This window comes from Dreissena polymorpha, chromosome 5 (assembly GCF_020536995.1).
Source record: "Dreissena polymorpha isolate Duluth1 chromosome 5, UMN_Dpol_1.0, whole genome shotgun sequence".
NCBI classification, from domain to species: Eukaryota; Metazoa; Mollusca; class Bivalvia; order Myida; family Dreissenidae; genus Dreissena; species Dreissena polymorpha.
This window is the reverse complement of record NC_068359.1, coordinates 98,489,971-98,500,470: the sequence shown is the minus strand read 5'-3', so window position 1 is coordinate 98,500,470 and position 10,500 is coordinate 98,489,971. Positions and strand designations below refer to the sequence as shown.

General features: G+C 35.3%; 1 long non-coding RNA gene across 2 annotated transcripts; it reads right to left on the bottom strand.

Annotated features, from left to right (window-relative positions):
- Positions 1 to 4,144: 4,144 nt before the first annotated feature.
- Positions 4,145 to 8,864, bottom strand: LOC127831993 (uncharacterized). 2 transcript variants are annotated; one of them, XR_008026607.1, is made up of 5 exons: positions 8,804 to 8,864; positions 6,067 to 8,498; positions 5,741 to 5,842; positions 5,549 to 5,608; positions 4,145 to 5,384 (listed from the first exon to the last, which is right to left on the bottom strand). It is a non-coding gene; the product is annotated as an uncharacterized LOC127831993 (long non-coding RNA). The 2 variants fall into 2 exon arrangements; XR_008026606.1 differs by lacking the exons at positions 6,067 to 8,498; positions 8,804 to 8,864 and having other exon boundaries at positions 5,741 to 6,054.
- Positions 8,865 to 10,500: the final 1,636 nt, after the last annotated feature.

Sequence of the window (10,500 nt, the reverse complement as noted above, 5' to 3'; positions counted from 1 at the left end):
ATATCAATAAAACTTATTTGTTTGTGACCATTTTAGACGCTGTTTACACATGTACTACTGAAGCATGTCTTTTCCTTGTATATATTTTTATTATGCCCTTTCAACGCAAATGGCATACTAAATCCTTTTTTTATTATTATTTTACACCAAGCATGCCAACTTAACATGTTTTATGACATGAATAAATATTCTTCCCATTTTCTGTTGTGCTGTGCAATTTCCATAAAAAATGCAATTGCTTTTGTACCGTGTGTATAGACAAAATTATAATCTCATGCTGTGACTTAACGTAGCAAAATCATAAAGGAATAAATTATCTTATAATATAGGAATAAATAATCTTTTAACATAATTGTAATACAGAAACAAGAAATATATACAAATTGTAAATAACAACTTTCTAACCAAATAGATACGAGTAGTAATTAAGGGAAGAACAAGTAATTCGCATTTTACGACAGTCAATTAGGACTATCCCACATGATACTGCAAATCGTGACTTACTAATGCATGTAAACAATTAGTAAAAACATTAATCGGGGAGAAGCGACATTCCGAGGTGTCTCCAAGGTATGGATACAAATCGTAGATGTCAACGCAAACAGAAACCCGCACGTACAGGAACATAAAGTCCGCCGGGATAATATGGCACCTGTCCAGGAACAGCGAAGATCGCACACTTTTGGGGATGTTTAATAATTACAGGCGTAAGTCACGATATAATTAAGCACTTAACGAAATGGTATAAATACTCTGTCAAAAACGAACATTGAAACCCTGGCTTCCCATAGGATTAATCTTAGCTTTTGTTATTTGGTTTTGTGTTGAAATTATTGTATTATCTAAATTAAAGAGCTTTAACTTTATAATCTGACTTGTGGTTAATGTTACGGGACAATGCTTAAGAGTTCAATATTAACAAAACAACATTTAGATTAATTTTATTTTGTAGAATAATTTAACTTTTCAAAGAATACCTTTTTTGAATCAAAATTATGCAACAGCTTGTATTTCTGTATTTTATGTGAAAACTGGTGTATAACTTAGGTATAAAATAATTTTTAATAGCTGTTTGTTGGGCTCACATGGCTTAATGTTCTGTGTTTTATTGACTAATTTCATCTTCAACTTTATAAATATTGCTGGTTAATGAGTATTACATGAATTTTTATTGTTTCTGAACTGATTGCTTTATGTGATTGTGTTTCTTTTCGTATTATATGAATTGATCATTTTGTAATAAAAAATCACCACTATACAGATATATATTTTATATGATACTCATAATTGTGTAACTTGTTTTTGCTAAATTATGGCAATATGATACAGCGTATTCAGCATATGTTTATTCTAAATAACATATGACAAAATCATTGTAACTAAGTAATAAATGGTTATAATGTACTTAGAAAATGTTTGTACTCATGTATCAGTGGAACGTGTACCATTTTAATTTTAATATCTTTCTTAAAATGTTATAATGACTAATTGTAGATGTGGACGATATTGCATCACAAGCTTCTTCTTGAAGCAACTCGAAATCGAGCCTATGGGTATTTGGTCCCGCGAAAAAATTAATTGCGTAGGAGTGTGAGTCATTTCAGCGTTGCATTGTTATTGCATGCCTATTATCAGCGAATGTTCAAGCTTTAAATATAAACTGTTTTTGTTTTAACATAGAGCGGTCAATAGTTTCACTAAAAACGGATTAGGAAATTTTATCCTGTACGTTTCAATCATGCACTCAATGGAAATTCGTTGGTTCATTTCAATCGTGGATGTAGCAACTCAAAATCGAGCCTAGTGGCATTTGGTCCCGAGATTATATTGACTGTGTAAGAGTATGAATATTGCAACTGAGCAGCGAGTATTTGTGTTATAACCAAAGCCGGGACTTGCACCCAGATTTCTTCTCCCTCAAAGAAGGAAAAGCGTTCTGCTTTGAACTACTTTGGTTTTGTAAACACGTTTCATACAAGCTACATGATCAAGAGGTGTCACTCAGCGTTTGTACGGGCTTGTGACCGTTCTTTTCACAGCGAAATGAAAAGAGCCGCTTTACCACCTTGCGATATGCAATACGGACTAGCATACTAGCAAACAATATAGCCTTTACTTTTGCCATGCATTAACGAAGAAACATTGGCCTTTCGGCGATGGCTAAACCTCAGAAATCCCATTTAAATAGATATTTTTTTCACATCTTGCAGAAATGTTCTGTTGCATAATTTCTCAAAATATCCTAAATCAGATAATATACAATAACATGTGGACATCTGTTCCAGTATCTTGCAAGACGAATAACTATCTGTGGAGCTGTAACATAGCACAACCTTGGATATGTTACTGCCTTTCAACTGTGTTATTTTATCAAATATATTTCATTGATCAGACACGACAGATTTTCATTTCAACTTCACGTGAACAAAACACGTTCGTATCAAACTGCAAAATCGCATTGTAGTGTTTGCAGACCAGCTGCTGCTGAGAATTTTCTTCTACTATACGAATGTGCCTACATATCTGTTACATCAATGCATCATATACTAGTATTTTATCTTACAACCAAACCATAGCATTGAAGTAATACTGCTTTTCAAACAGCGCTTGTTAATATCAACCTAGGTAGCAAACTATGCGATCGAGTGTAGATTTGGCCAAGAGGCAAAAGTAGTTAATATCGCAAACTGTTATGTATATAGATTTTTTTCATCCATATTTTGTATTATGTGTGAAACAAAACTGCAAACTACTGTGTACACTCGAAAGCTTACAAACGAGATGATTGACCAGCGCTTGTCAATATCAACTCAAGTAGCTAACTATGCGATCGATTGTAGATTATATAGTGTGTTTTGTTCGTATATTCTACAAGCGCAATATAAAGCCTAAATACTGTTGAACGTTTGTGTTAATGTGTCTCACTGAAAGACAAGTAATACCAATAACGAGCCGTTGTACAAAATGTGTATGCAGTCAAAAGCGAGTAACTGCTTTGAGTTTACGAGTCACTGCTTGCTAGTTGCAACGCAAGTAGTTTATTTCGTGCAATTAATGTTCAACGCAACACTTAGTAGCATAGTTTGTGGCCGTATGGCAAAAATCGATTGTATTCCTTAAATAAGGATAGGATGATGAATATTGCTATTGAGCAGCGAGTAGTATTCGTGTTATAACCAAAGCCGGGACTTGCACCCAGATTTCTTCTCCCTCGAAGAAGGAAAAGCGTTCTGCTTTGAACTACTTTGGTTTTGTAAACACGTTTCATACAAGCTGCAGAGTGTAGTTTTGCTATGATTTGTGTACTGACTCGTGACCGTTTCTCCTATTTGAGTACAAGAAATGTCGCTTTACCACTAAATGTTTGTTTAACTTACTGTCGTTTCAAAATGGGAACATTCGTATTGTTCTGTACAAACATTTGAGTTGTTGAGTTTCGAATACGGCTGTATTGTAGCGAAACGTTTCAGATCGGGATAAAACTACATGCAACTTTTAACGCAAAATTGCTTTGCACAATTTCAAACTTCATGATCATACATCGAAAGTTATGAAGCTGCGTATATAGTTTTTATTTATTTTGCTAGCGAAATTTTAACATTTCATTGAATAACGCAAGTTTATGGCCATGTGGTGAATGTCATGAAAGTCGCTTAAACTGATGTATATACTTTTTCATCATATCATCTCAAATGGAAAGTGAAAATAATCCCTAAACGTCATTTATGTAGTGTGTTTTGTTCGTATATTCTACAAGCGCAATATAAAGCCTAAATACTGTTGAACGTTTATGTTAATGTGCCTCACTGAAAGACAAGTTATACCAATAACGAACCGTTGTACAAAATGTGTATGCAGTCAAAAGCGAGTAACTGCTTTACGTTTACGAGTCACTCAATGTAAGTCTCAACACGAGTAGTTCGTAAGGCGCAATTAATGTTCAACGCAACATTGAGTAGCATAGTTTGTTGCCATATGGAAAATATCTTATATCGGTTAGTCATTCATATAGTTTTTTTTATCATTTTACCTCAAATTCAAGTTTGAAAGTTTTTTGCTTTGTACGTTTGCAAGCTAGTGGTGTCACTCGGCGTTTTCACGGACTTGTGACCGTTCCTCTTGTCTGAGTACAAGAGAAGTCGCCTTCCCACCCCAGCCCTAGCAGACTTAAACCTAACAATTTGAACAATGCGTGTTATCAACCGGTTGGTAGCCTTATCAAATGCCATCGCGTCCTCGGACTCGCATACGCATCGACCCACGTCAGGTTCTAAAGCTTGCGGGCAATAATGAGTGTCCCTCGCGATAGATTGAGGAGCCTTGCCAGAGTATAACGACAGCATGGATAACACATGTTAGAACCGAAAACCGAGGCGTTTCCCCTCAAGTGCTATCGGTTCGCTTCGCAACTTGTGGAGTCGGTCTATTGACACCTACATACCTCGGTCGCCCATACTCAGTCAATTAACCGCTGTTGTCTTTCTGCTTGCCAAATAGCAGTCAAAACAACCTTACAGTGATCTAGCCAGATTGGAAACTACGAGCGAAAACTAACTCGCCCAAGCGAGTGACCCGCTCCCGATTCGAGCAAAACCTCACCTAAGCACTATCGACCCAAAAAACGCCAGTAACACTGCTCCGTTACTAGGGAGCCTTGCTAGTCAACACAAGTAATTTGCAATCCTGGCTAGAGCAATGAGTATATTCGGACTGGTGTACCACCATGTGATTGTCTGCGTCTAAATTGTTGGTATTTGATACTTAGAGTCTCTTGTGCCAAAGTAGAGACTGAATATTTGTTTTATAAATCAAGCAATCATTTACTGGTTGGTAGTTCTAACAGTGCGTCAAAATAAGCACCGTGAAAACATTTTAGCACCGAAATACCGAGGTGTTTACCCCCAAGTGCTATCAGTGCGCTTCACACTTGTGGAGTCTTAAACCCCTCGGCCGCCCAAACACAGTTAATGACTGTTAATGTTTATTTTTTGTTTGATTTTGGTATTGCATAGTTTAAACACAAACACATACATCAATACATCAATATTGCTGGCCAGCACAATAAAACAAGGAAAAAAAAGGTAGGAGAACAATCTCCTTTATTTTTCATGTAAAAACATAAACATAAACATACACACTGTCAACACTTGCCACTTGCAACACCGAGTTCGTTTCAGTGCAGAATGTACACATTTTTCGATCGACACACATTCGCAATGTTACATGGATTCACAAAGTTACATGGATTCACAAAGTTGCACTGATGTCCATACACGGGCCAATGTTCAAGTTATCGGTGCGATGGACCCACGGTTTTGTCGCAGCTATACGCCACACGTATGTATTGACTACTCGGTGTCCACATCAAGGTTTGCAAATTGGCACTGAAAATAGAAAAGCAAATTGTGTTAAACAGTAAACGATGAAAGTAAACACCCTGAAATGATAAAAACATGCATGTGTAATATACCATGTATCAAATAAAATAGTAAACACAAACTGCTAAAGAAAAACACACAACTCTACCAACTGTTTAACTGATACTTACTTTTTTGTTTTGTGTTGCATGTTCAGGCGCCTTGCTGTCACTGCTCGTCTTGCAGTAGAGCTGAAATGAAATAGAAAGCATGATAAGAAACTTTCACTGTGTTTGTACAACTTACAATTTATGTGCACAATTTTGCATTTAAGTATAACATACAGTAAAACAATTTCAATCAATTGTTCAACTAATACTCACTTTTTTGTTGTGTTGTTTCCACAAAGGCGCCTTGTTGTCACTGCTCGCCTGGTAGTAAAGCTGACTCGTCAAGTAGTAGAGAACACTCGTCTAGCAGTAAAGCTGAAATGAAATCGAAAGCATGATTAGAAACTTTTGAATGTGTTTGTACAACTTACAATTTATAAACACAATATTGAACTATAACAGTAAACTTGAAACAAATAACAATTTTACTTACCTATGTTGTCTTCGCTGAAATACAAAAGCCATGTTCATAGCAATCATAGCATATTTACACACAATGAATACAACTCAAAACTTTTAGTAAGAACCTCAGTACTTACTTTGTATTTTGTATCCAATCCCTCTGCTGGCAATCTTCTTCAGTCCACAATCGAGCTGAAATCAAGACTCAATGCATACATGTAAATTTTGCCAAATAACAAACAAAACTGTGAACCAAAACTTGAACTAAACAAAACTAACTTTTCAACTGTTATGGTACTCACCTCTGGCAACTGAAATCATACAGACATTTTGCATATCAAAATACATTTTTAGTTTAAAGATAAGAATGATTTATGAACATTTTACTTACACAAAGCATAAATATAAAAAACATGCTATGATGAAAAAAACAATATGTATACAAAATTATACATAAAGAAACACAATATACTTACCATTGCTGAACTGAAATTGAAAAAAGCACATTTTGTATAGCACAACAATCATATTCAGTTTTTACATGCATGAAGTGTACTTACATCTGCCCAACTAAAATGAAAAAGAGCATAGCAGAACAAAAGTCATAAAATATATTTCAATATGCAATTAAAGAAAGCAAATTGTACTTACCAATAGGCAACTGAAATGAAAAAGAAACACATTTTACAATGCAGAATACAGGTCATCAAAACAGTTCAATATAAAAATTAAAGAAAGTTAGTGTACTTACCACAGCTATACTGAAATGACAAAAACATTTAGCAATGCATAGCAGTATACAAATCATCAAAACAGTTCAATATGAAAAATAAAAAAGGCAATTGTACTTACCACAGCCATACTGAAATGAAAAAAACATTAAGCATTGCATAGTAGTATACAAGTCATCAAAACAGTTCAATATGAAAATTAAAGAAGGCAATTGTACTTACCACAGCCACACTGAAATGAAAAATATATTAAGCATTGCATAGCAGGATACAAGTCATCAAAACATTTCAATATGAAATTATACAAAGTTAGTGTACTTACCACAGGATACTGAAATGAAAAACAGACATTTTACAATGCAGAATACAGGTCATAAAAACAGTTCAATATTAAATTATAGAAAGTTTGTGTACTTACCACAGCCATACTGGAATGAAAAAAACATTTAGCAATGCATAATAATCAAGACTTACCTAGCTGATCTTGAATCATTCTCTGTTTCTCAACTTCTCAGTTGTCCAAAAGTCTGCTCTGTAACGACCCACCATTTCAATCTGAAAAATAGTTAAGCATAACAAAGCACAAAACAAACCAAAAGAGTAGTTTACTTACCTCATATTTTGTGCAGGTTTTCAACAGCCAATTTTCTTCTTGAAACCTGTATTCGTCTCTTTTTTGACCCACTGTGGAACAGTCACAGCAATGTAAGTCTGAAACATAGAATGGCATAACAACATTACATACAAACCAGTATATTTGTTTTGACTTACCTCGTGGCTAGAGTCGAGACACAGCTGCTGAATTTCTTTTCTGTCTCAAGCTGTCAAAACATCTCTGCAACATCTTTGCAATTGAAACCTGAAACAGAGTAAAACAGAGAAACATTTTGTATACAATATAGTAAACACTTACCTTGTTATAGGCCTGAGTTGCAGCAGTGATTCTTACTTGAAATCTTCTTCTTTTCCATCACTGCGTGAGAGACCTGAAAAATAGCATGCAGTGCAAAACACATGAGTTAAATTAAACCAAAATTTTGTTTCTACTTACCTTGCTTCTGTAGAGTTGAATCACAGTAGTAGAATTCCTTCTTCAAACACATTTCTCTGTCTACACCAGGAACTTGAATCTGAAACAGAGAAAAGCATCACATCAAATTGTACAACTCAAGTGCGTTCATTCAATGCTTACCTACTTTCTGTTGAGTTGTTTCACAGCAGTTAAAATCCTTATTCACTGTTGGCACTGCTATGAGACCATTTCTGCATGTGAAATCTGAAACAGAGCAGAGCAAAGTATGTATGGTAAAAATCAAACAAACACAATTGTAACACTTACCCTGTTTGCAAGTCCCATTCACTTTCTCAACAATGTTCCTCTTCTTGAATCGTCTTCGTCGCTGACTACAAGTACACCTGAAACATAGCATGCACAAAACATACCATATAAAAACAAAATACAAGTGTTTATACTTAAATGAAACACACTTACCTTTCTGCATTGCTCAGCTCTGTTCGACTGTCAACTCTTCATGTCATGTCGTATCTGAAACGAACTAAATCAAAACATGCATAGCACACTATCATTGATAAAATATTGAAACAATTGTATGCTTCATAGCTGTGTTTTTTCCACTTTACATCACAGACAACTGGCGATCACAAAAGTAAAGACATTTTTGTTCTACTCAAACATTAAGCTCACATTCACAAACACCGACCGACAGAGTTTTGTATAGAGTGCTAATACCTAAAACTGTACAAAAAGAATCGACATCAGTTTTCATTCATCATCGTTTATTGAGACAAATTAATACTACAATACTTACCACAGCTCCCTGAAATGAAATAGAAATGTTAACAGCATGCAAACAAATGTTAACCAATATCAAATCATCTATAGTAAATATCAACAAAAGCATTTTGATACACATAGTAAGTGTTCACCATCATAGTACATCATCAGTTAGTTCGACATCCCACGGTTGCTCAAGTGTAAGTACTGGCTAGCATTTACCCTTTTCAGTAAACCGTCACACATCAGCATTTTTAGACACAAGTGCTGATAGATTCAACCCTTGTTATCATCTTTCACAGACTTCTATGAGTAAACAACTGAAAAATATAAAACGTTTGTACTCACTGTTTGGCAGCTCCAAGAAACACGTCTGTACTGCTTGCCATCTGGACATCAACTGAAACAAAGCATCTGAAAACACACATACATTTTAAACGTTTTTGAACAAAAATCAACACAGAGCAGAGCTAAGCTGCAGCAGTTAATCTTTCTTAAAATTGAATTCTCCATCTCTGCATAGCACACATGAAAAATAGCATAAGTTTACCATCACATTACAGCAGTACAACTGAAAACAAAAATTTGATCGACTTACCTTGCTTCTGTAGAAGTTGAGTAACAGACGTGGAAATCTTCTTCCATGTGTAAACCAGTGACTCGAATCTGAAATAAAGTAAAGAACACATTGTACAACTCAAATCAATGAATTAAAACTTACCTTACTTTTGATGAATTCTGTTCTCAGCAGTTGAAATCCTGTTTAATTTCTGCATGTGAAATCTGAAACAGAGCAAAGCACGCATGTTACAAATTAAACAAACACAAGTGTTACACTTACCCTCGTTTGCAAGTCCCAATCACTTTCTCAACAATGTTCCTCTTCTTGATTCGTCTTCGTCGCTGTCAGCAAGTACACCTGAAACATAAAAGCATGCACAAAACATCCCATATAACAACTATTTTGTACTTACCATATGAGTGCTTTTCTGTTCAGGTCAGCTTGAAAACCCATCACTGCCATCAGCATCTGAAAAATAGTACATCACAAACAAACAAACAAACATAACATATCATAAAAACAGTTTAACACAACAGATATGAGAGCTCTCGCAACCACGTCTGTTCTGTTCGACTGTCCAAAAGCAAGTGACAGTACTTCAATTCACTAACATTGAGAAATTCTAAACTTACCTTCAAGGCTTGTTGAGTAGCTCCAAAAACAAGACTGCTTGGCTCCACTGTTCACTCCAACTGTCATATCATCACTGGATAAGCACTCCTGAAATGTATTAAAACAAAACATGCATAGAACAAACATTCAGTCAAAAGTACTTACCTTTCACTTTGTCACTGCCCTGTGCTCAACTCCAGTCAGCATGACATCTCTGCTTGAAAGTCTGAAACATATAAAAACATGCAATGCAAAACAAACATAGTTACTTACCTTCTAGCATATTGTTGGAGCTCCAGAAAATCACGACTGTTCACTCCAGCTGCCAGACTTGAACTGCCAGCACACATCTGAAAATCTGAACAAAGCATTCATGTTCATACTTTACTAGCCGTACAATTAAAGTTACTGACATACTCATCATCCAAAATAGAGTACACGAAAAGCTAGCTAGGTTTACCTCTGTTCATGTGCTAATACACCAAATGAAACCATGATGATAAAGTAACTCACTTTATCTCTTCTTTTGTCAAAATACAAGTGTTCATAGTGGAATGAAACAGACTTACCTTTTCAGTTTCCCAGCTCTGTTCAAATCATGTCAGGTTTTCATCTCATGTCAAATCTGAAACGAACTAAATCAAAACATGCATAGTATACAATCATTGATAAAATTTCGAAACATTTGTATGCTTCATAGCTCTGTGTATTTTCACTTTACAGATCACGGACAGCTGGCGACCACAAAAGCGAAAACATTTTTGTACTACTCAAACATTGCTGTATTAAGCTCACACTCATGAACACCAACCGACAGAGTTGCTATAGACTTATAATCCCTAAAACTGTACAATAAGAATCAAAAGCAGTT